The following is a 24,598-nucleotide window of genomic DNA, read 5'->3' as shown; positions in this document are numbered from 1 at the left end:
CCTACAATAGGATCAGTCAAGGCAAGGGTGTTGAGAGGGGAAAAGGGAGGGAGGGGAAGAGGAGAGAGGGGAAGGGGAGGGAGGGGAGGAGGAGGGAGGAGAGGAGGATTAGGAAAGGGTTGGAAAGGGGAACGACAGTGTATGTATATCAATGAAAAGGTTGTAGAAAAGGAATTATGATGGAATGGCGTGTGTATGAAGAAGAAAGGGAAGGGGAGATAGGAGGAGAGACGAAAGGAAAATGTATTAGAGGGAAGGGAAGGGGATGGGAAAAGAAAGGGGAAAGAGGGAAAGGGAAGTTAGAGTGAAGGGGAGGGGAGGAAAAGGGGAGAGATGGAAGGGAAGGAGAGGGAGGAGAAAGAGAAAGAGAAGGAGAGGGAGGGGAAGGGAAAGGGAAGAAGGGAGGGGAAAGGGAAGAAGGGAGAGGAAAGGGAAAGGGAAGAAGGGAGAGGAAAGGGAAAGGGAAGGAGAGGAAGGGGAAAGGGAAGGAGAGGGAGGGGAAAGGGAAGAAGAGGGAGAGGAAAAAAAAGGGAGGGGAAAAGAAAAGGGAAGGAGATGGAGGGGAAAGGGAAGGAGAAGGGAGGGGAAAGTGAAGGAGAGGGAGGGGAAAGGGAAGGAGAGAGAGTGGGAGGTGAAAGAGAAAGGGAAGAAGAGAGGATGATAGGTATTGGTGAGGAGCAAAGGGAGACTGAAGGGCGAGTGGTGAACCCTACGGGTTAAAATGTCTCCTCGTACATGTTGTGTTGGTATGTGGCATGAGAGGGAGACTGAATATATATCTCCTTACCTTACGTGCGTTGGTATGTGGGAAGGAATGGGGGGGAGAGTGCGTATATCTATGCGTATAGGGAGTCTTCGGCGTATGTGGGCGTGTTTTGAGTTCGTGGTCGGAGATCTATTTCAGGCCCGTTTCAGTGGAAGTCATATCGGTTCCCCTACAATCATTTTCCTCGTGGGTTTTGCCTTTACTGTGCCAGGTTTCTGTTCACCTGAGGTTGAATTGTATCAGGAATAAATACTGATTCTGTCCTTGCTCACCAGACTCCAGGTACTTGACTTCAACTGTCAGTCGTCGGCTTCGTCGTCAGACGCCTCCTCTCATCTCGATTTTCGTAAATTTCTTGTTCGTTTACTTCTTCCAACGTTAAATTTCTTCCTTTCGAGTTCTTTTTCACACAGTCCATCTACCTTTTTCTGGTTCTTCCAACTGGCTGATACTGATTCTGTCTCCTGGGACAGTATCATATCGAAGAGATGGAGCCACAGAAGAAGAAGAGATTAAAGATCATCGGAAAGGAAGGTTAGCGGAAGGTTAAATTGATCATAATTTTTTTTATTGAATGGATGTTTCTCTCTCTCTCTCTCTCTCTCTCTCTCTCTCTCTCTCTCTCTCTCTCTCTCCAGTAAAAGAACGCAGAATGGCTTGGTTCATGGCGCTGTCGCTAGAACCCCTAAAGCAGCGTTTCCCAACTTTTTCCGACCATAGCATCCCCATTTGTCATGTCTAAGCAGTCCAGCATCCCCATCTTGTTATTAGAGGGATAAAAGAAAGTGAAGTGTACTGCTTGATGATTTATTTTCTTGATTCCTTAGAATTGAAACAAATTGACAATATTGTTTGTAGAAGAAATAAGAATACCCTAGAAAAATAAAGAGCATGGAACAAGCCGAATATGCACAACTGGGTAATCAGTGATACATATGTCAGTGTGATTTTTGTGTTCATCACTTCCCAGCAACCCCTATAATCGATTTCAGCACCCCCTGGTTAGGAAACGCGGCTCTAAAGTATCGACTGTTTAAAACTTGTGCAGTTATCGGCCCATATATGGTCACCTGGAAAGGGTTGAATTACTCTAAGTAGCTGTCCCGGGGGCAGGGCGTATGGGTACGGCTATGGGCGCTTCTGTGACTATGGTGTGGAAAGAGAGGAGGCGGGGGGAGGGGGGAGGGGGGCGTGGAAGTGTAACGGCCACACGGGTTAACGGACCAGCGAAGTAAAACGGACAGAGGGAAAACGGAAGGAAAATAGAATGAAAAGAGCGTGATTGGACCTGGAAGGAAAAGAAGAGGATGAAAGAAGTTAAGACAGAATGAACGAAGGAGAGTAAGTTGGGTAGGAACGTCGTATATGGAGAACCAGCGGGCGGAAGGTAAACAAGCGACAAATTAAAACGAAAAGAGCGAAAGAAAATGGGAGATAAAAAAGAGAAAACGGAAAATGGGAAGGAAAAGAGCTGCGGGAAAGAGAGTGTGAGGAATAAAGTGTGGAGAGTGTAAGAGGGGGAGTTGTGTCTATTTGCGGAGTTATAAAGAGAGGCTGGGGAGTGTAGGGTATGGAGTAACAAAGAGGAGAGTCACGGTTTTAACTTTGGGGAGTTAAAAGGAAGGAGTATTATGCGTTTTGGATATTTTGGTAGAGGAGGACGAGGAGTGGATGGTGGAGATGGTGGAGAAGGGAGCGGAGAGACGGGTGGTCCGGAGTGGAGGGAAAGTAGAGTGGAGGATGTGGAGTGTGACGGAGGTCAGGGGAAAGGAGTGAAGGTGGAGTTGTGAATGAAACAAATGTATGGTTGACCTCTTTGTAGAAGTGAGGTACTTCTTCCCCAACCTTTGTCCTGACTGATGCCAAACTGTTTTACCAAAGCGGACTTAGGCATAAACGAGTCTTGATTGATCAAGGCCCTGTCTTGACCCAAACCTGCCCCATAATTGAATAAAATGATCTGGTGTTGGCCTGGGAGATGGTCTAAAAATTGCGTCACGATCGTGAAGAAGTTAAAGATTTCTCATGAGTTGGTTACATCAACACATATGATGATTTTGCCCATAGGGAAAGCCAACTGTTGTTTATATTACAACCTCGTTTGAGAATTATCTAGATCCTGTTGTTAAAACATTGCGATTTTAAACCCGAAAATAATTGTACGAATTTCGGTAGCCAGGGTAAGTGGCAATCACCGAACGCCGTAGAGAATCCTATTCCTGTTCAGTTGAGATGGTCCGACGTTGATCTGATGGTCGTGGTGTTTCCGACAAATTAAAGTTTATCCCCACGTGCTATGGAACGTACGTTAGCCACACGGTTTGTAACATGTTTGGGTGCATTGGATACATGTTTGCTACGTGTTTGGGTACATGTTTACAATATGTCTGGATACATGTTTGCAGCATGTCTGGATATATGTTTGCAACATGTCTGGACACATGTTCACAAAGTTCTTATATACATGCTAGCTGCACCGGACTGTTATAGCGAAATGCGTCGGAATTAGGTGAACTTTTTGGCAACTGAGTTAAACATGTCAGCAGCCAAGAAAACAGTATCTGGACTCTTCTTATATATATAAAAAAAAATAACTTTTTTTCTCAAGTTATAAACATGCTGGTCACATGATATAGTGTGTGTGGACGCGGAAGTCCCCGCCAATAGAGCGCTTGAGAGCTGCAATATTTCACGTTGATGGAACATTAACTCTGATAGGAGAGCTGATAGGAGTAGAGTGCTAGGAGTACGTCTCCAATGACAGCGAGGGAGTAGTGTTACAAGAGGAGTAGGTGGTTGTGGAAGGGGAGTGGGGAGGTGGAGGAGGAGATTCGTGATGGGACTAGGGAGTCGAATAAAGTGGAGGCGGAAAATGCCGACAGGAGACCTTTTGGTCCATGACTAGGTGAGGATAATGTTATCTAGAATTAGCACGGTTGCTGTGGCACAGAGAGAGAGGTATTTAGGGATCCACGTGGACTGGTTTTGGGGGTACAAGCGGTGTGGCGTCCATGTGGAACAAGTTAGGGACAGTAAGTAGGGGAGGTGGTAGGTGAAGAATGTTTATGCTTTAAGTTGTAGGCTCCTTCTCTCTCTCTCTCTCTCTCTCTCTCTCTCTGTGTGTGTGTGTGTGTGTGTTGTGTGTATGCGTGTGTATGTATTTCTGTGTGTGTGTGTGTATCTTTCCCTGTATGTGTGTGTTTGTGTGTGTATCTTTCTCTCCCTGTGTGTGTGTGTGCATGTGTGTGTATCTTTCTCTGTGTGTGTATGTGTGTGTGTTTTCACATATTTCTCCCAAGTTCCTCGTCTGCGACGCAGCATTGCTTCCATTCCCGTGGAAGATGCAATTAAGCGGATATAGTCACTTGTCGGTACATTTTCCAGGAATTATCACCACCGCTGCTGCTGAGGGGGAACACGGGGAAAGCTCTTATTAGGAATTTGAAGTGGAAGCCGCCTGAGAGAGAGAGAGAGAATGGGGGGCTAGACTGCACACTTGGCTTTATATCTGTCGCCAGATGGTTTCATTCGTGAGAGGGGGGGGAAGCCCTAAGCACAAATGGTCTTAAGGTTTTCAAGCCAGGAAATTGCAAAAAGTCGAACTGCTACTTTTAAGGATTGGGACAAGTAGGAACCTATATGGACATTGGTCACACACACACACACGCGCGCGCGCAGACGATTAAAATCACTTGGCATAGACCCAGAAAAATTGAATACCCAAGGTGTTCTACTCACGGAAGTGGACCCTGATGTATTGAGGACCTCTGCCCCTCATTCCCCCCGTGGGGGGGAGAGGAGGAGGGAGGGAATTTCACTTTCTGACGGGACGCGATGAGGGAAAGGTCCGTAATACGAGACGGACGCGGGATGTTAAGAGGTGAGGTTGGCGGGGGGTGGGGGGGTGGAGGTACGCTGGAGAGAACAGTCATGGTAATTGTATCTCACCGCTCCTCACACGTTTAGCGTGCTATAAGTAGGTGGGTGGTGTGAGGCTGCACTCTCTAAATCATTATGTGGATGACGATGATGGATGGGTGGGGAGACATTGCGCGGGCAAGCTGTGCGTGCGTGTGCGCGTGCGCAAGCTCGCGCAAGGAGAGAGAGCGAGGAGGGAGGGCGAGGCGTAAGGAACGGTTGAAGTAATGGTGAGGAGAGTCGATGCATGACTTGTTTTGATTCCCAACTTCAAAATTCGTAACCTTGGGCAGGCTTCGCATATTTTTTTCTGGCTAATATGAGAAGAATTTGTTCGGGTGAGAAGATAGCTGTGGAACGAAATGGACCAGAAATCCAAGACTTGGATTGTATTTTCAAACTTGTTAGTCTAAATTGTTTTGAGAACCTGTTGGTCGACGCGCTGGGATGCTGTGGTATAGTCGATCTATTTATAATTTTTCTTATATGTCTTGAGGTTGAAGAGGTAACGAGATATTTATAAGAATATGTAGATAATAAGAATATATAGACGATTTATTTACACGTTTTCTTACAAAATAAATTTGTGACTGTTGGTCGCACTGGGATGCTGTGGTGCAGTCGACCTATTTATAATTTTCTTATATATCTTGAGGTAGAAGAGGTAACGAGATATTAATTAAGAAAGAATATTCACACGTTTTCTTAAAAATGTAGAGACATTAACCGCTGAGAATTCATATACATATTCTGTGAAATATGCCGGTCGTTGAATCGAGTGAGAAGACAAATGAAACAGGGCTGCCAACCGAAATGTCCCTTCGTTCGTTCGCAGAGTTTTGAATCAAGTACGACTGCTCGACTCGAGTAGGTTACTATCAGGGAACTGGACATATCTTGGTGTCGTGTTACATTCTCCTCTGTGCTTGTTGAAAGGATAATTAAGGGTTGAAATAATTGCATCGCATGTTGGCGAGAGAGAGAAAATAATGTGTAGGCGACTGGAATGGTGTGTTCTGTGAGGGGACGAACGGGCAAGCGTTGGGGAGGCGGGAAGGTGTAAGCTTGGCAGGGGAATGGCGGGAAAGATTGGAAAGGGACGGCGCGTGTGAGAGTAATGGGGACTGTTCCTCTCCCATGCCCAGCCCCCACGCTATGTGTGTAACGGCTAATCCAACAAAATAACAATAACAGTAATATTAGTAATAATAATAATGATGGTGATATTGGCAAAATAATAATAATAATAATAATAATAAAAGATCGAGGAAGAACGCACCAACAACAAAGGTGTTTTGATATAATATTGTCGTCATTGACGACGCTAAGAATATAAAAGACTAAATAAAATGTTTTTTTTTAATTTACTGAGGTTTATAATCGTGTCCTTGTTCAGTGATGCATATCAGTATGAATCTGTAGAAACCAAACAGGATATTTCTTATCTCCATGTGATATATAATGAAATCTTACAGATCGCAGAAAAATGTCTGATCATAATAGTACACACAGAAATACATACACACACACACACACACACACATACACACACACACACACACACACAGATTAGAGAGAGAGAGAGATGACTCAGCTTTTAGGGATAATTTAGAAAATTAAATATTCAAATTAGATAATTTAGAGCCAAGCTTGACAAATGTCCATAAAGAAAACGATACCTCACGAGTGTCGTTATTTTCTTGTATATGAGAGTTAATCACGAATTTCTTTTCCTTCACATTAAGGTTGGTAACTCTAGTTAGGTGGATGCACACACGTAGCCTTGGGTAAACACGAGCACAAATGTTCCTCACGTGAATAAGTATTTATTTGCCGCACCACAAATCCGTTAACCTTGACGTGTGGATTTATGTGTGCGCGTATGTGCGTGCTTGTTATGGGTCATACGTGGCTTTGGTGTTTTGTACACACGCGCGCGCACACACACACACACACACACACACACACACACACACACACACACGGCTCGGTGGCGGATTGGTAAAGCACTGGCCTCACAAGCCGGAGAACCGGGGTTTGACTCCCCGGCCGGGCGGAGATAATTTGGGTTTGTCTCCTCTCACGTGTAACCCCTGTTCACCTAGCAGTGAGTAGGCACGGGGCGTTAGCAAGGAGTTGTGACCTTGCTGTCCCGGTGTGTGGTGTGTGAGTGGTCTCAGACCTACCCAGAGATCGGCAAATAATGAGCTCTGAGCTCACTGCCGTAGGGTGGTGTCTGGCTGTCTCGACAGAGACTGCAGCAGATCCGAGGTGAATACACACAGATTTTTCGAGACATAAATGTGCACATATGTATCAAAAGTACGTGTTCAAGTTAAAGCAGCATAAAAGTAAATGTGTGGATTTATTTAGCATTTGTATACGATCCATTTGTTGTTGATTGTACTAATGATTTAATCAACGTGACCCCCACCCCTGCCCCTCCCCCGGTATCCTCGCCTTTCCGTCTCCTGATGAAAAACCAGGCCACAAATGAGATACGCCTGTCTAGGTGTCCCTGAATCTCCCAACGCCAGTTCCACGCCCTCATCCCACCACAAACCTTCCTGCCACGTATTTCGTACTGTATCCTGTGTTTCATTCTTCTTCTCCTTCTTCATCTTCTTCCTATTCTTCTTATTTTTCTTCTTCTTCTTCTTCTGTTTCCTCCTCTTCTTCTTCTGTTTCTCCTCTTCTTCTTCTTCTTCTTCCTCAACTTCTTCTTTTTCTTCTTTATATTCTTCTTCTTCATCTTCCTTTTCTTGTTCTTATTCTTCCTCTTATTTTTTCTCTCTTTCTTCTTTTTTTCTTTTTTTTTTTCTTCTTTCTACATATCATAGGGATAGATACCTCTTATCTGTGACCAGAAAAGATACCCAGCATAGCTCGGGTCTCAAACGTACCCTACTTCAGACTTGACCCCGGAGCCACCCCAAGACCCGGGTGTTCTTGATTCTTGCATCATTCTGGGTTGCAGACAGACCTCTGAGGCAAGTTCGATTAAGATCCGGTGAAAAAGGGTGACCGTTTTCTAACAGACAAACAAACTTTCGCCTTTATTTTTCTTTCTCGTGGATTAGAGGAGAAATCGGCAGTTAATCCCTTGTTCTGGCTACGAACTGACGATTTTATTCATCTCTGGAAGACTCATCAGCAATGAACCTCTTGCATATCGTGAACCCCTTTTTACACTTTATTCTAGCAGGTTCCGGATGATTCTGCCCATATCCGTGACAACTTTATTCTTGAAGGAACTGGACGTATAATAGCTTTATATTTTCTGAGTAACGTGCGCCCTGACTCACTCCTTATTGGATGTGTTATGAGTAACCTAAAGTGGTTTTACTCACAGTGATTTGACTTTTGGATTGAACAAGTCGAGATCCAGGTTGGTGGAGTCCAGACTGGAAGGTAAGTTAGTCAAACGCTGTGCAAATATGGTTATTATTATTATTATTCACACAACGAAAAAACACACATCGATGGTTGTCATGGTAACAGGAAAGACCAACAGACAGACTCTTCTCATTCATGGCAAATTTATATATATATATATATATATTTTTTTTTAGCAGACACCTAGACGGCCAAATACCAGAAAGTGTTGTGGAAATTATTTCTCCAACTGTACGGGAAGGAGTCAGGTATGGATGGAGACAGAGAGAAGAGGATTTATGGGGGGAGACGTCAAGAGGGGAAGAAAGGGGGAGATGAGCAAGAGGGATGGGGAGCGTGTTCGGGGATAGAAGTGATTGATCGTGTCGAGGGGAAGGAGGAGGAAACCGAGGAGGAGGAGGAGGAGGGAAAGGAGAGGAAGGCAATTGGGCAAAAGGTGGGCAGGGGGAAAGGAGAGGAATAGTAGAGGAGGGTTGATGGGGAGAAGGGAAGGGGAAGAGGAAGAGGGGGAGGGGGAGAAGGGAGGGGAAAAGGAGAGGAGGAGAAAGGAGGGGAAAAAGGAGGAGGAGAAGGAGAAAGGAGGGGGAAAAGGAGGAGGAGGAGGAGGAGACGGGAGGGGAAGATGAGGAGGAGGAGAAGGGAGGGGGAAGAGGAGGAGGATAAGGGAGGGGAAAGAGGAAGAGGAGAAGGGAGGGGAAAGAGGAGGAGGAGGAGAAGGAAGGGGAAGAGGAGAAAGAGGAGGAGGAGAAGGGAGGGGAAAGAGTAGGAGGAGGAGGACGTTGTGGGTAGGGGAAAGGGGCAGGAAGGGGAAGCAGATGGTAGGAATATGAAGTTTGGTGTGAATAAGGTGTAGGGTAATGAAGGGGATGTTCTGGGGGACTAATTTCATAATGGGGTCAATTTATGTGGGAGAAGTGGAGGAGGAGGTGGGAGGTTCTGTAGTGGAGTGATTATGGAGGCAATGGCCCTGTGGAACGGTCTGTTTCGGTGGAATAAAATCGCCTGGCGGCAGCCATATGACATACATGTTAACGTTGACAGTGAAAGGGTTGGTCGGTGGAATAAAATCGCCTGGCGGCGGCCATATGACATACATGTTAACGTTGACAGTGAAAGGGTTGGTCAGGTTGATGGGGAGTTTCGCTTGGCTGAATAAAGTCGCCTGTTGTCGCTACGGTTGAGTATTAAGAAGATAATGTTAAGAAAAGTGAATTTATGAAAGGTAGAAAACTTATTCATACATGCTCGAATGTGTGTGTGTGTTTGTTTCTGAGAGAAAGAGAGAGAGAAGGAGAGAGAGAGAGAGAGAGAGAGAGGGGTGAAGAGAGCAAAGAGGAGGAGAACGAATGTTTAGAGTACAAAATGCTGGTGGTGTGACACAGGTGTTGTAGGTTGGAGGGAGGTTCGTTTTATGTGATGTAGGTGTGTGTGTTGCTGAGATAGGAAGGCTGAGTGGCTGAGTTGGTCTTTTGGTGTGTTTTGACTTAGCCACTTTCTTATAAGTCTTGATTGTCATTTATATATATATATATATATATATATATATATATATATATATATATGTATATATGCATGAGAAATCACATGAACTCGTGATCCTAGATATGCAGAAAAACAAAGGAAAGTAATAAAATGATGACCGAGCGCTTTCGTCTGTTTAGACATCTTCAGGGTGTGATTCACCTTGGTCTTTCACCTTGGCCTTTGGATCACGTGTTGGACTCGTGATCGACAGCTATTTCCCTTCCGGAAGAGAGCTCAGAGCTCGTATGACCGATCTATGGGTAATGCTGTATGTGTGTGTGTGTGTGTGTGTGTGTGTGTGTGTGTGTGTGTGTGTGTGTGTGTGTGTGTGTGTGTGTGAGTAACTACCAGAAAAGATAAACTAACGAAGCAGAGCGTTTTCGTATATTTGCATCATCATTGCTATTACAAAGAGGGAATGTGTTAACACCGAAGTTGTAAATATACTAAAGCTCTGCTTCGTTTGTTTATCTTTCCTGGTAGTTACTCCCACATATATGTACACAAGTTTCTAGTGTTTTATTGCATATATATGTATATATATATATATATATATATATATATATAATTCATTATATATGTATATAATGTGTATATATTATATATATATATATATATATTATATTTGCTGAAGAGGATCACAGATAGTGATCGAAATATAAGGATCTTTTTACTTTCGCCTATTCTTCTCCGAAAGTGGGTCATTAATATCATATATATATATATATATATATATATATGTGTGTGTGTGTGTGTGTGTGTGTGTGTGTGTCGAACAGGGTTAAATGATAAATGATTATGGATGAGGGGAGGAGGAAGAGGAGGAAAGGGGACAGAGATTCATGTGGTAGGCTAAGAAAACCCAAAAATAAGTGTGATGAATATGAGGAATTTTAGAATCGCTGCTGATATTTGTGGCCCCCCCCCAAAAAAAAAGTAAAATTGTTCTCGCATTTTTGTCCGACATGAATGAGCGTTGGAATTATTTGGGATTATTTAGTTTTCGCTGTTTTTCCTCGTCCACCGCGTTTTTGGTCTCCTATATTTCTTCTATTCTCGTGAAAGACATCAGTGCCCCTGCTCAACGCAGACCTCGTATCTTACATGTCAATACAGTGCTACGATATATCACACCAGGAATGAACCAGCCATCCTGATTCCGACTCGGATAACCTGCTTATTAACAAAACAATCATCCTCTTTATTCTTTCCTCTCTTCATCTCTTCCATTTATACTCCTCTTTTTTCTTTCCCTCCTCTCTCTCATTATACTTATATTAAATCTCATTTTGTACTTACTTCTCTCTCCCTATCTCTCTGTCTCTGTCTGTCTGTCTCTCCCCCTCTTTCTTTCTCTGTCTTTCTCTCTCCCTCTCTCTTTCTCCCTCTCCCTCCCTCTCCCTCTCTCTCTCTCTCTCTCTCTCTCTCTCTCTCTCTCTCTCTCTCTCTCTCTCTTTCTCTCTCTCTCTCTCTCCCTCCCTCCCTCCCTCCCTCCCTCCCTCCCTATATCCCTCCCTCCCTCTATCCCTCCCCATCTCTCTCTCTCTCTCTCTCTCTCTCTCTCTCTCTCTCTCTTTTCCTCTCGTTTCCTCTTTTCTCTTTCCGGCCCATTTGATTGGCTCGTTGCCTCAATGAAGCCAGCTGGCTGCATTCCGGTGCCACTCAGATGGTGATGTTGTTCCCAGGTGGCGTGTCTTGAGAGGGAGGCTGCAGCCAGAAAGGAAAAATTAATGGCGAGGAAAACTAGACAGACAGACAGACAGACACTCAGAGAGACAGACAGACAGACACTCAGAGAGACAGAGAGACAGACGCTCAGAGAGACAGGCAGACAGACACTCAGAGAGAAAGAGAGACAGACAGACAGACATTCAGAGAGAAAGTGAGACAGACACTCGGAGAGACAGACAGACAGACACTCAGAGAGACAGACAGACAGACACTCAGAGAGACAGACAGACAGACACTCAGAGAGAAAGAGAGAGACAGACACTTAGAGAGACAGACAGACAGGGTGGTGTTGGGCAATGGCGAAAAAGAGAGTAAAGGACGAGAAAAAATAAGAGAGGGAAAAGAGATGGAAGGAAAAGAATGAGAGGGTGAGAGAAAGAGTAAAGGACGAGGAAAAAAGAAGAGGAAGAGAGAAAAGAGATGGAGGGAAAAGAATGAGAGGGGAATAGAAAAGATGGACAGAAAAATAGAGATAGAGAAAATAGAGAGGAAAAGAAGGAAGGGTAGAAGTAAGAATAACGGGAAAGGGAAAGGATATAAAAATGTGGAAATAAAGAGAACAGATATGGAAAAAGAGTGAGGGAGATAAAGACGATAGAAAAGAAGATTGATGGAAAAACATGAATGGAAGAATTAGAGAGGACACGGGGTGGGCAACTATGGACGAAAACAAGAAATATAAAAATAGAGAATTGTTGTTGAAGATGGTTTGTAGGATTGTGATGGTGACGATTTTGAAGATTGTTGTGAAAATATCATTCGTAGAACACTTTTCGATGGACTGTGTGTGTGTGAGTCACCATGGTCTATGGATCACGTGCTGGACTCGTGATCGACACTTACTACCCTCCCGGAAGAGAGCTCAGAGCTCGTGTATGACCGACCTATGGGTAATACTGTGACTTTACACGCACACACACACACCCAAGTACCCACCCACGAGAGTTGGAGTAACGACTCGCAGCGCAGCGAGACTGAAAATAGTTCAGCCCTGGGCGGGATTCGAACCCTGACCTCCGTAGTGGCAGCCAGGAACTGTACCAACTGCGCCACAAATTTTGTGTGTGTGTGTGTGTGTGTGTGTGTGTGTGTGTGTGTGTGTGTGTGTGTACGCGCTTGTAATGCTTTGGGAATAGAACTGCATATATATTTCTCTATTAGAAGTCTAAAACTTGAAAGTATGTAGACACTTCCGGGTTGTTAGGAGACCCAATAACGAGAAGAATCTTGGGATTTGTAGTTGTTATCTTAACAGTCTATTCCCACCGTTTCCCCCTGAATAAACTCGTCGAATGTAAAGTCGAAAAAAATATTCACACACCTACACACACACACACACACACACACGCACACACACACACACACACACACACACACACACACACACACACACACACACACACCTACACACACACACACACAGACACACTCAGATCATCCCCGGCCCACCCCCTAAAATAATGGTAATAATAATAATAATAGATATTAAAATATAGGAAAAAAGAAAGTCACTAGTCCTTCGTATGAACCAATAGTGGAGGGTTGGGGGGGCGTCTTTTAATTGAATAAAATCACCTGACAGGAGCCAGAAGAATATATAAGAACGATGGCCATCGTCTACGGGAGAACGGAGATGGCTTGAAATCCGCATTGGGACGTTCCCTCCTATCAACATAAGAACACCAAGTGAAGACTCTCTTAGCACAACGCCTCGCTTGTTATAGCTTTATCAGGTGCACAGTCGTGGAATACAAAGCTCTGAGAGCTTATAGAAGGAGCCTAGGGGACAGGGGGAGGTCAGTGAACTCTAGGGATGGATAAGGAAGATGGGGAGCAAATGTCCGCAGCGCTCATACAGGACATGTGTTCACCGGCGGACGGACATCTGGATAACTGGAAGGACTAAAGTTGTGGGTCATTTGTCCACTGTACCCTCCCCCACCCTACAGACGAATAAAATCGCCTGACGGCACATTGGAAAAGAGTGAACCATCGTCGTGGTCTACAGCTTAATAATATTATTAAGGTCTGCCACCATAGCGAATGAGCTGATAGTAGGATCTGAGAATTCCAAGCAGGATTACAGTGGTGCTGCGCATTTGAATTACATGAGACTCGGGGATAAGGTCGAGAGGAGCAGCTCTGGACGGCTTAATTTCGACTTTACGGGACTTTATCTTCGGGAGTTGAGAGGGGAAGGGCTGGCTGGATGACTGCGCGGTAATGGATAGAGGACTCGACCGCCGGCGTTGAGCTAAAAGCTCCTGGGTTCGAGTCCGTCACAGTACACGAACCCTTGACTATCCGGGATGGGGGGTTCCTCCTTCAGCTGAATGAAATCCCCAGGCGACAGGAAGAATAGAGCCTTGCGTCGAGAGAAGTACTCCAAGGATTAATCAAGAGAGTCTTTAATCCTGTACAGTCCTTGAGAGGTTCCACCCGCCTCCCTCGGCTGAATAAAATCGCTTGGCGGCAGGCACGTCATGAATATCCTTCAGGAGTAACAGAATCGTCTGGCTTTATAGAATATTGAGAACCTCAGCAGAGTCGAGGCGTTTATTGAGATAAGTATTGGCACCGTGAAAATGATAACGTCCCCGTCTCCGCCCACTTTGATAAAATCGTCGGGCGGCAGTCAAAAAAGAAAAACTGTGTTACACGACACCGAAGTGAGGAGTTCGAAGACTTCTGCGAGAACGTAGTTCCGTCGCCCTTTCCTCGCCGCGCTCGGATCCGGAGGATAACTGAAGCTACTGAGCGGGCGTCGGGTCAAAATGTACCGCGTGCGCACGGGGACCCGTCTTTTTAGTCCTCAGTTACCGGAAGAGAAAGGAAAAGGTAATGGTGCAATAGCACAAGTGGTGCAGGGGATAATGGTGCTGGTGATAGCTGTGGAAATGACAGTTGTAGTAGGAGTGAGGATGGGGAATTGAACATTACCTGAACGAGAGGCCATTAACAAATTCGCGGAATTTTTTTCTTAGTGCGTGTGTGTGTGCGCGCGCGTTTGTGTGTGTTTCAGCCTAAGTCCCAGAGTTTGAACACAATTTGGCTGTGTGTGTGTGTGTGTGTGTGTGTGTGTGTGTGTGTGTGTGTGTGTGTGCGCGCGCGCCTGTGTGCGCCTGTGTGTTTTTATTCGTGTACATGTATATGCATGTGTGCAAGTGAATCTTCAGGACACGAGAACGGACACACACACACACACACACACTTTGGCTATACCCAAATTGGGGCCATGGTGGAAGTGTCTTCAGTCGTGCGGGGGAAAAAGAGGAGCCCTCAACCAGACAGGGAGTAGGTGCCAGCCACTTTATGTATTTACCGGTGTAACACGTGTTCATGGCTTCTTGGCTTCGATGTTGACGTTGAAGAATGTTCGGCGACCGCAGTGGGGGACTGTTAGTGTCATTTTCGCCTTCATTTAATAGGTGGCGAGGCCTTTACTGCGCTGCATTGGCCTGGGAAAGTATTGGTTTATGCTTTCAGTTCACTGCCCCATGTAATATTCGGGTTGTCTTGCTGTGAAATATGCGTTTTATTCGCGTAAGCATTGTCAGTTGAATTATATGCTTTTGGTGTATATATGATTATGGAACACATAAGCAAGAGATTTTTCGTTATATATTTTCTCGTGTGTACATAGCTCAGGACATGGGGAAGACAAAAGACGCGTTGCCGTGACTGGATTTAGTAAACTTTGCCATTGTTCTGTCTTCATTTACGAGATGAATTGACAAGCAAATGAAGATATAGATGTTCTGTTTGCCAAGTTAAAACTCGGAAAGGGGACACAATTTTTGTCTTCTATTGAACAGTCTCTCTCCGTCTCCCCCTCAAGTTCTTCGTTATCGGAACAAAGGAAATGGAAATTAGAAAAACACTACGCAACTGCGAAGGATAGATTGGTCCAGAACAGGGCTTGGAATAACTTCTTGTTAGTGTTCTTTATCTCGGCTATTTATCCTGGGGGTAATTTAGTGTTCTGATGTAGCGTATGTCCCCTACCGAATTAAGACAGCGTTTCCCAAACTTTTCCGACCATAGCACCCCCTATTGTCATGTCTAAACAGTCCAGCACCCCTATCTTGTTATAAGAAGGATAAAAGAAAGTGAAGTATACTGCTTGATGATTTATTTTCTTGATTCCTTAGAACTGAAACAAATTGACAATGTTGTTCTGTAGAAGAAACAAGAACACCCTAGAAAAATAAAATAACATGGAAAAAGTCAAATAGGCACTACTGGGTAATTAATGATACATATATCAATGGGATTTTTGTGTGTATCACTTCCCAGCATCTATAGTTGATTTCAGCACCTCAGGTTGGGAAGCGGTGAATTCAGGTGCGTTTCGAAGTTCGTTATGACCGTTGACCCTGGAACGGCGGGAGAATTCCTCTTGGCTGAGAATCTCATGACCGCTTCCAGTAGTTATGTAAGACCAATTGGCGAAGTCTACTGGATAATCGAGATTGGACCTAATCCTTAAATGACGGAGAATTTCCACTCAGCTGAATTAATTTCTCAGGCCGAAGAGAAAGAAGAGAAAGAGAAAGGAGAGAGAGAGAGAAAGAGAGAGGGAGAGAAATAAAAAGGAAATTTCAGAGACCCATCGACTCTTCGGGTTCCTCAAATCTGAATACAAAACCGACTTGCGTTAGCCAAAATAGATTACCCGAAGTCTACCATCCTGGACTTGGGGTCTTGAAGAACCATTTAGCCTTTAGAGAGGAACACCAACTCCCAAAGTTCGGGGCCGCGTCTTATCTGACAACAGACGTCTTTTGGAAAAAATGAAACTGTGAGATTGACCCTAGACGTGTCACGCATGTACTGGTGAATAGAATAGGTAGGCAGTTGCATAAGTACAAGGTAAAGGGGCATTTTGTATGGAAGAAGGCAGTGGGGAAGGTTGTAATGGGTTTATTATGAACCATCCTGTCCAGTACAAAATCAGCGTAAGTCAACCATTTGACTGCGTCATGCAAGGCCCCGGTTCGAGTCCGGGGGTGACCGTCGGGATTATTTGATTGACATACGCCGTCAATGGCGATTCCATTCATATATATATATATATATATATATATATATATATATATATATATATATGTGTGTGTGTGTGTGTGTGTGTGTGTGTGTGTGTGTAACTGAAGGCGGAGGAAGTATACGAGGAATAATGAAAGAATTTTACTGCCTTAACGTTTCGGCCCTCAGGGTCTTGATCACAAAGCTTTGTTATAAAGACCCTAAGGGTCGAAACGTTAAGGCAGTAAAATTCTTCCATTATTACTCGACTACTTCCGCCTTCGGTTATATTTGTCATAGTTTAAATCAATATATATATATATATATATATATATATATATATATACATATATACATATATATATATATATACAGTATATATATATATATATATATATATATATATATATATATATATATATCCCTCTCCACTCCCTCCAACCTCTCTCGTTTTTTCACCTTCAGGGTACATTTGAAAAGAAAGAAACTTGGGATGAGCGTGTGCCCGGGTTCTCTCGGTAATTATTGTCCACAGAAAACGGGTCATTGGAAGGAAACTCCGGCTATTACGAGGCTGAGATAAGAGATAAAGGATGCAATGGGATGACGAGAGTAGAGGGCAAGAAAGTATTTTAGAGAAATGTTTACGTCCAGTGGTGGCGCGAAGCATTTCACTAATTGGGCCGACTTCCAGTCGGAGAGGTTCTGCAGTTGGTAGGCCTGATATTTGTAGTCCTGTTCATCGTGACTGTGTGAACGCTGCGTTACTTGAGTTGTGAGCTTGATGAAGTTGTAAAGTTGGCGAGATTCTGCAGTTGGTAGGCCTGATATTTGCAGACCTGTTCATCCTGACTGTGTGAACGCTCCGTTACTTGGATGGTGATCTTGATGAAATTGTTAATTTGGTGTGATTTGTCAGGGTACAATGAGTCGGACGAAAATGGAAATACGACGTGGGATGTGTTGAAGACTCACAAAATCTGGACGTTTTGTCGTCCCCCCCTCCCCCCGTGCGGCCATTTGAGCACACATTCCTGCTAATGTTGCCGCATTTTCTTGAAGTCCTCGCCATTATTTTCGAGTGAGACGGGAGACTGGGGGAAGCATTGCAGACATCGCGTCGTCTGCACTTGTTCATTGTTGATGGATGGCGTTGTCTCGACAACAGTAAACAAAACAAGGAAAGGAATAGTTGAAGACTTTAACTGCATATAAGGTGTTCCTCAACTAATCAACTTGAGGCCGTCAGTGGGCGAGATGCAGGGATGACCCGTCATCCAGGAGGAGCCAAGATAAGAGGAAGGGAAGGGGGTGAATGGGAGTGGAGTATGTGGGGATGGAATGGGTGGGAGTGGAATTTATGTCTTTGGTTTTTGGCTACCTCACTTATAAGGGGGAAAAACCCTTTGGTATATGTATGTATGTAAAAGGACCATCCTAGATACGCTGATTCAGTTTACAAATTCAGCTAACGGTGGGGAGGGGACAGTCTCGCAGTACCGAGGCGGCCAGAAATATTTCGATAAATTCGTTCTGCTTGATTATATTCTTTAATGGATTTATTCTAGTTAATTCCATAAGATTCGGCTCAGTTATAACTAGATTATTGCTCCTTTAGTGCTGGTTAGTGACGTCAAGCCCAAACTGTTCTGGTATTTTCGTCTCTTGCTCTGCATCAATCCCCAAGACTTCGTCCAGACTCGATCTTCAGCGTTTTCAATCTTCGCGATGTTGAATTCTCCTCTTGGGGTGTTTCTTCGCGTTTCTCTTCCTCCACAACACAACACCTTCACCGGGTTCCTCCCTCGGCTCCAGAAGAACCTCTCCAAGTGTCCGTATATTTCAGCCCCTTCGCCCCCCCTCTCTCTCTGTCTCTCTATCTATCAATCTATCTTTCTATCTCTATCTCCTCTCTATCTCTCCCTCTCTCTCACCCTTTCTCTCTCCCTCCCTCTCCCTCCTTCTCCCCCCCCCTCTGTCTCTCTCCCCTCTCTCTCTCTCTCACCCTCTCTCTCTCTCTCTCTCTCTCTCTCTCTCTCTCTCTCTCTCTCTCTCTCTCTCTCTCTCTCTCTCTCTCTCTCTCTCTCTCCTCTTCCCCCCTCTCTCTCTCCTCTCTCCCCCTCTATCTCTCTCCTCTCTCCCACCTCTCCCCTATCTGTCCCCCTCTCTCCCCTCTCCTCCCTCTCTCTGTGTCCCCTCTCTCTCTTCCTCCCTCTCTCTTTCCCCCCTTTCTCTCTGTCGTCTGAGCCTTCAGGGCGCCAGCATCTCATCCAAGATTTGTCCTTTATCCTCTTTTACTCTGAAGTCCCAGTAAAACACGGACCCTCACGCATAGAATTTTATCGCCCACGTAGCCATTCATCCAACATCATTTCACCCTTGCCTGTGTCAGTCTGTGATGTGATGATTCCCCCCCCTCTACTACCTCCCCCTCTCTCTATATACTCGTTAAAAGGACTTCCCTTCCCCCCCCTTCTCTTCAGGTCTCTTGAGTCTATTTCGGATTTGTCGTCTTCTCCTTCAGCGTGTTATCAGTTAGTTTGCCTCTGAAGTTTATTGTGATCTTATGAAGAATGAGATGTGTGTGTTTGTGGGCACATGCTTGTGTGCGTGTATGCATGTGTGTGTGCGTGTGTGTATTCACTTGGTCTTTGGATCACGTGTTGGACTCGTGATCGACAGCTATTTCCCTCCTGGAAGAGAGCTCAGAGCTCATACATGACCGATCTATGGATAATGCTATGACCTTACACGCACACACACACACACCCAACTCCCCACCCACGAGAGTTGGAATAACGACTTGCAGCGCTGCGATACTGAAATTATTTCAGCCCCGGGCGAGGGTCGAACCCGGACCTCCGTAGTGGCAGGCCAGAGCTCTAACCACAGCGCCATGAGAGGTGTGTGTGTGTGTGTGTGTGATTCACCACCACGGTCTTTGGATCACGTGTTGGACTCGTGATCGACAGCTATTTCCCTCCCGGAAGAGAGCTCAGAGCTCATACATGACCGATCTATGGGTAATGCTGTGACCTTACACGCACACACACCCAACTCCCCGCCCCCACGAGAGCTGAAGTAACGACTCGAAGCGCAGCGGTACCGAAATAATTTCGCCCTGGGCAGGATTCGAACCTAGAACTGCGGGCCACTATCGTGGCAGTTCAGTGCTCTACCAACTGCGCCATGAGTCGTGTTTGTGTGTGCGTGTGTGCGTGCGCATCATTTATGAGCATGTGTGTATGCGTGTGTGGACCAGCGTAACGGCTGAAACTATGGACCCTAATTACTGTATGGCCGAGCTGGCGAGCACAGGTGGCTGTGCTTTAATGCTTGTTTACCCTTTCCGGGAGCACAACGTTGATAATGAATGATGATCTGGGTCCGTAAGGTCGGTTTTGCCACGTAATTTGCCGTTAAAAACGGCCGTAACGGTCATTTCGCGGACGTTCCCGTACTCGGCGAGACCGGGCGAGACCACGCGAGATAATGCGAGACCTGAAAGTTTCTGTCCAGCTACTCATCGTCGTGGGTTCGAACCGCACCTTATGGACCTCCATGTTCTTCCCAGTGTTGATGTGGTTTGGTGGATATGATTATCTGAAATATGGAAACGTACTCCTTCATGAAACGTAAGATTTATTATTGTTGTTGTTAGAGCTGGGTGCGTTCCTTGGTGCGTTCCTAGATGCGTTCCGCTTTAGTCTGGCCACGGTTAGCGCTCCCAAACTATTAAAGCTTAAGACACAGGTTCATGCCGAAATAAAAGTCCGGTAGGCCACATACTATACCAAAGAAAAATTTCGTAGTAGGCCACATCCAAAAGGTAGGCTACATACTATACCGGCACCTATATCGCTCTAATAGTTTCGGAGCGCTAACCGCGGCCAAACTAAAAAGGAACGCTTCAGGAACGCACCGAGGAACGCGCCCAGGTGTGGTTGTTAGTGGTTTATTACTTCAGACTGTGGTGTCAGTTCCATGCAGAAAGAATGAGGACTGCTGGGGGACTTTCTCATGGAGATGCTTAGCCACAGACGAAACCTTACGACGACAGGTAATGATAATCTCGCACCCAGTGCACCCGTCACGAGAACGGTCTCGACATTGCTTATGCAAGAGCGAATGTCGGGAAGAGAAAAGGAAAATCTCGTGGCGAAGGAGGGGAGTGGGAGGAGGTGGCGGTGTTGATGTTATTAACGGGTTGTTCTGAGTTGAATGGATTAGGACCAGGAAGTGCAAAGCTCTGTGTTGTAGTTAGGGTGAAATGTGGTAATTGTGTTGATGGGAGAGAGAGAGAGAGAGAGAGAGAGAGAGAGAGAGAGAGAGAGAGAGAGAGAGAGAGAGAGAGAGAGAAAGAAAGAGGGCGAGAGAGAGAGTAAGAGGGTGAGAGAGAGAGTAAAAGAGAGAGGGAGAGAGTAAGAGAGAGAGGGAGAGAGTAAGAGGGTGAAAGAGAGAGAAAGGTACAGAGAGAGAGTAAGAGGGTGAGAGAGAGAAATATGGTGAGAGTAAGAGAGAGTAAGAGGTAGAGAGAGAGAGTAAGAAGGTGAGAGAGAGAGTAAGAGAGAGGGAGAGAAAGAGAGAGAGAAAGAAGGTGAGAGAGAGGGAGAGAGAAAGGGAAAGAGAGAGAATGAAAGAGAGCGCGGGAGATAAGGGTCATAATTTGCCTGAGATCCCTCGAAATTTCGTAAAGAACAGAGCTTCTGGATCTGGAAAACGTCCACCTCGAGGGTCGCGAGTTCCATCTTACGGTCGTATTCTTAAAAACAATTCTTTCCCTTCAAAGGATTTATAAGAATACCACCTTAATATTTATACAGTGGTATCCCAAAAAAATCTTTCCCTTCCAAGGATTTATATAAGATTTATATAAGGAAAGATTTATGTAAGGAAAGAATTTTTTTAAGAATACCACATAGTCTCTTGGTTTATGTTATTCTGTTCTTAAGAGTCTTTGAGGTCGCTTCAAGGGTGAATGAAGTCTACTGGGCCAATATCCCAGCTAGTTTTCGTTTAACAGACCCTCTAGAAAAGACCAGCGGACCTCCTAGGAAGTTCGCAGACGTCACCGGTTACGAACCCAGAGACCCCGCGACCGGAATACAAATTAAACATTTCATAAAAGGGTTCTGTGCTTGAGTTCCGCTTCAGCGCTCAAGACCTGAAGTTGATAAGCTCGAGGGAATGAAGGCGTCGAGAACGACGAAGTTATTTTATCATTATTGCGATGTCTGAGACGCGATCATTCCCTTGAAGTAGATGGTGAAACTACAAGATTCGAAAGTGCGACTACAGTCGCGTGGTATCCCCGTGTGCTGATAGATGGCGTATCCTTCGTCGTGTCCCTTGCCGTGTTGCATTGTGAGTGATAGCGAGTGTTATATTGAAATATTGCAAAACTTTAAACTAATCCCATATGTTGCAGTACATCTCCAACTAAGGAGCAGGATTGTATGTGAACTTAGTCTTGACTCTACCGTGCAGTGATCATAAACTTTGGGAATAGATAGCATAAGTGTAGATGATGTCATTCGATGATAGATTAATCCAGATATGTTGAAGTTCTTTGGCGATTTCTTTAGGGATTTTTTTTTCATGTGAATATAATAATCTGGTGTAGACCAAAAATAGATGTATCGAAGAAGATACATTTAACTCATTGATGGTTGAGTTTCCCCACATTTGCTGAATGAAACTGTCTGACGAGGTTCAGAATAGAAAAACAAAATTAAGACACTCGTGAGTAGACAGTAGGGACCTCCCAACGGGTTTCCAGGATCCAGGTCTTCAGGAAATCCTTCCAGTCCCGGGTATGTGTATTAGGGGTGTGCCGATAGTCGTCATCGACATTGGTAAGAATCGGCACTTTTTTGGTGAATCGGCTTCGGCGAGATTTTATTTATTTATTTATTTATTATTATTATTATATTTTAATCAGCATCGTCATAGACAAAATATTGCCGATGACGATGCCGGTTCTTAAAAAAAAAAAAAAAAAAAGCAGATTCTAAAAAAAAGTGCCGATTCTTGCCGATCCCGATGACTAATGTGTATAAAGACAAGCGTTTGTGAAAGAGGTAGGGAAGAATAAAAAAAAAAGGCTGGTTTTGCAAGAGCTGGACTCGGGTTAGCGGATGCAGCCAGAGGCGAGCTCTTGCATAGTTTTGTCGAAGTGGAAATAGACCGGGAACTATTCGACCGGATTGCTTAGGGTACCTGGCAAATGTCTTGGAGGAATTAAGATGGGAAAAACAACGGGGGGGGGGGGGTTAAGTCGATCTGAAAATGAAGGCGAGATCAGCAATGGGGATGACGTAAACACAGTTGCTGACAACGAACAAGTGAACGAGACGTTACATCACCAAATAATTACGTCATAGAAGAATTAGAATTGGAAAAACAACGGGAGGTTAAGTCGATCTAAAAATGAAGACGGGATCAGCGTTGGGGATGACGTAAATACAGCTGCCTCCACTTATAACTGCTGTAGTGTCTGACGTGTTCTTCTTGGGACTTGGGGAAGTGTCTTATGTCTTTGGGTTCTAGATATATGACATGAATTTTTTTTTGATGACCCATTTTGCTTATTCATAGCGTAAACGTGGGACTCCAAAGGAAAATACGTTTTGGCTCGCATGAAGAATCGTCACCCCAGTACGCCCACATGAAGATTCGTCACCCAATGAGACCTGAAGAATCGTCACCCCATGAGATCCCACCTGAAGAATTGTCACCCCATGAGATCCTACCTGAAGAATTGTCACCCCATGAGATCCCACCTGAAGAATTGTCACCCCATGAGATCCCACCTGAAGAATTGTCACCCCATGAGATCCCACCTGAAGAATTGTCACCCCATGAGATCCCACCTGAAGAATTGTCACCCCATGAGATCCCACCTGAAGAATTGTCACCCCAGTACGCCGAATATCAACAGTGGAATAAAGATTAGGTTAGGTTGAATGAGGATTATGCTTATTCTTATCAACCGAAGAATCGTAAACCCAGGATGGACCACATGAAGAATTGTCACCCTAGGATAGCCCACATGAAGAATTGTCACCCTGTCGAAGTCTGGGGTAACGTTTCTTCATTTGATCCTACGTTTCTTCTTCTTCTTCTTCTTCTTTTCTTCTTTTCTTCTTCTTCTTCTTCTTCTTCTTCTTCTTCTTCTTCTTCTTCTTCTTCTTCTTCTTCTTCTTCTTCTTCTTCTTCTTCTTCTTCTTCTTCTTCTTCTTCTTCTTCTTCTTCTTCTTCTTCTTCTTCTTCTTCTTCTTCTTCTTCTTCTTCTTCTTCTTCTTCTTCTTCTTCTTCTTCTTCTTCTTCAGCAGCGTTGCGGAAGACGAAGATTCCGGTAAATGGAAGGGAGTGTACAGTATGGGAGCTAGCGCGGACCGGGTTTACATCGTTCTACTGAGGCTACGGACGCACGAGAGGCTGTTTAACCGCTCAACCGCTGCGGCTGTTTAGCCGTTTTTATAGAACACACTACTTTTAATGGAATTGCGCGCATTAGCGGTTAAGTAAATAATGCGCGCAATTCCATTAAAAGTAGTGTGTTCTATAAAAACGGCTAAACAGCCGCAGCGGTTGAGCGGCTAAACAGCCTCTCGTGCGTCCGTAGCCTTACACTCTAAACCCGTCTGGTTCCCTCGTGTCTCTATAATTAAGGGGTTACGATGTTATATGACGGTCGTGGAATTTCTTAAGTACAGTGGCCTTGCCTCCAACGCCGGCCGGCCTTGGAACACAGGCCAATCGTTGGAGAATGCGTCTTAAGGTCGCTTGTAGCTAGTTAGGATGGAATTGGGGGTTAATTGGGAATGGGAATAATCCCAACAGTCCGTATCCTTCACTTGGTAAAGTGAACTGGCGTCAGTCAGAGTTTTGGTTCTGAAAAGTTCCATAACCTCAGAGGAGTTCTTTGAGGTTGCGAGAACAACAAGGTCCAATGTCAAAAAATGGTCCTTTTGAGATAAGCCTACCAGGGAACTGGAATTACACGTAATTGTCAATGCTATAACGGCCAAAGTCTTTGGCGTGATTGGGAAGTCACCACACCAGCACTCTGTTCTGAGCCAAAGTCAATGATAAGTCAGAAACTTGTAATTCCAGTTCCCTGGAAGGCTTATCCCAATTCCAGTTCCCTGGAAGGCTTATCCCAAAAGGGTCATTTTGTGGCATTGGCCCTTTTTGTTCTCGGGCCTAGAATCGAAGAATCGCTCTTTAACAAGA

The sequence above is a fragment of the Oratosquilla oratoria genome, chromosome 43 (assembly GCF_046742065.1).
Source record: "Oratosquilla oratoria isolate Oo_2021 chromosome 43, ASM4674206v1, whole genome shotgun sequence".
Taxonomy (NCBI): domain Eukaryota; kingdom Metazoa; phylum Arthropoda; class Malacostraca; order Stomatopoda; family Squillidae; genus Oratosquilla; species Oratosquilla oratoria.
This window is presented reverse-complemented; position numbering follows the sequence as displayed.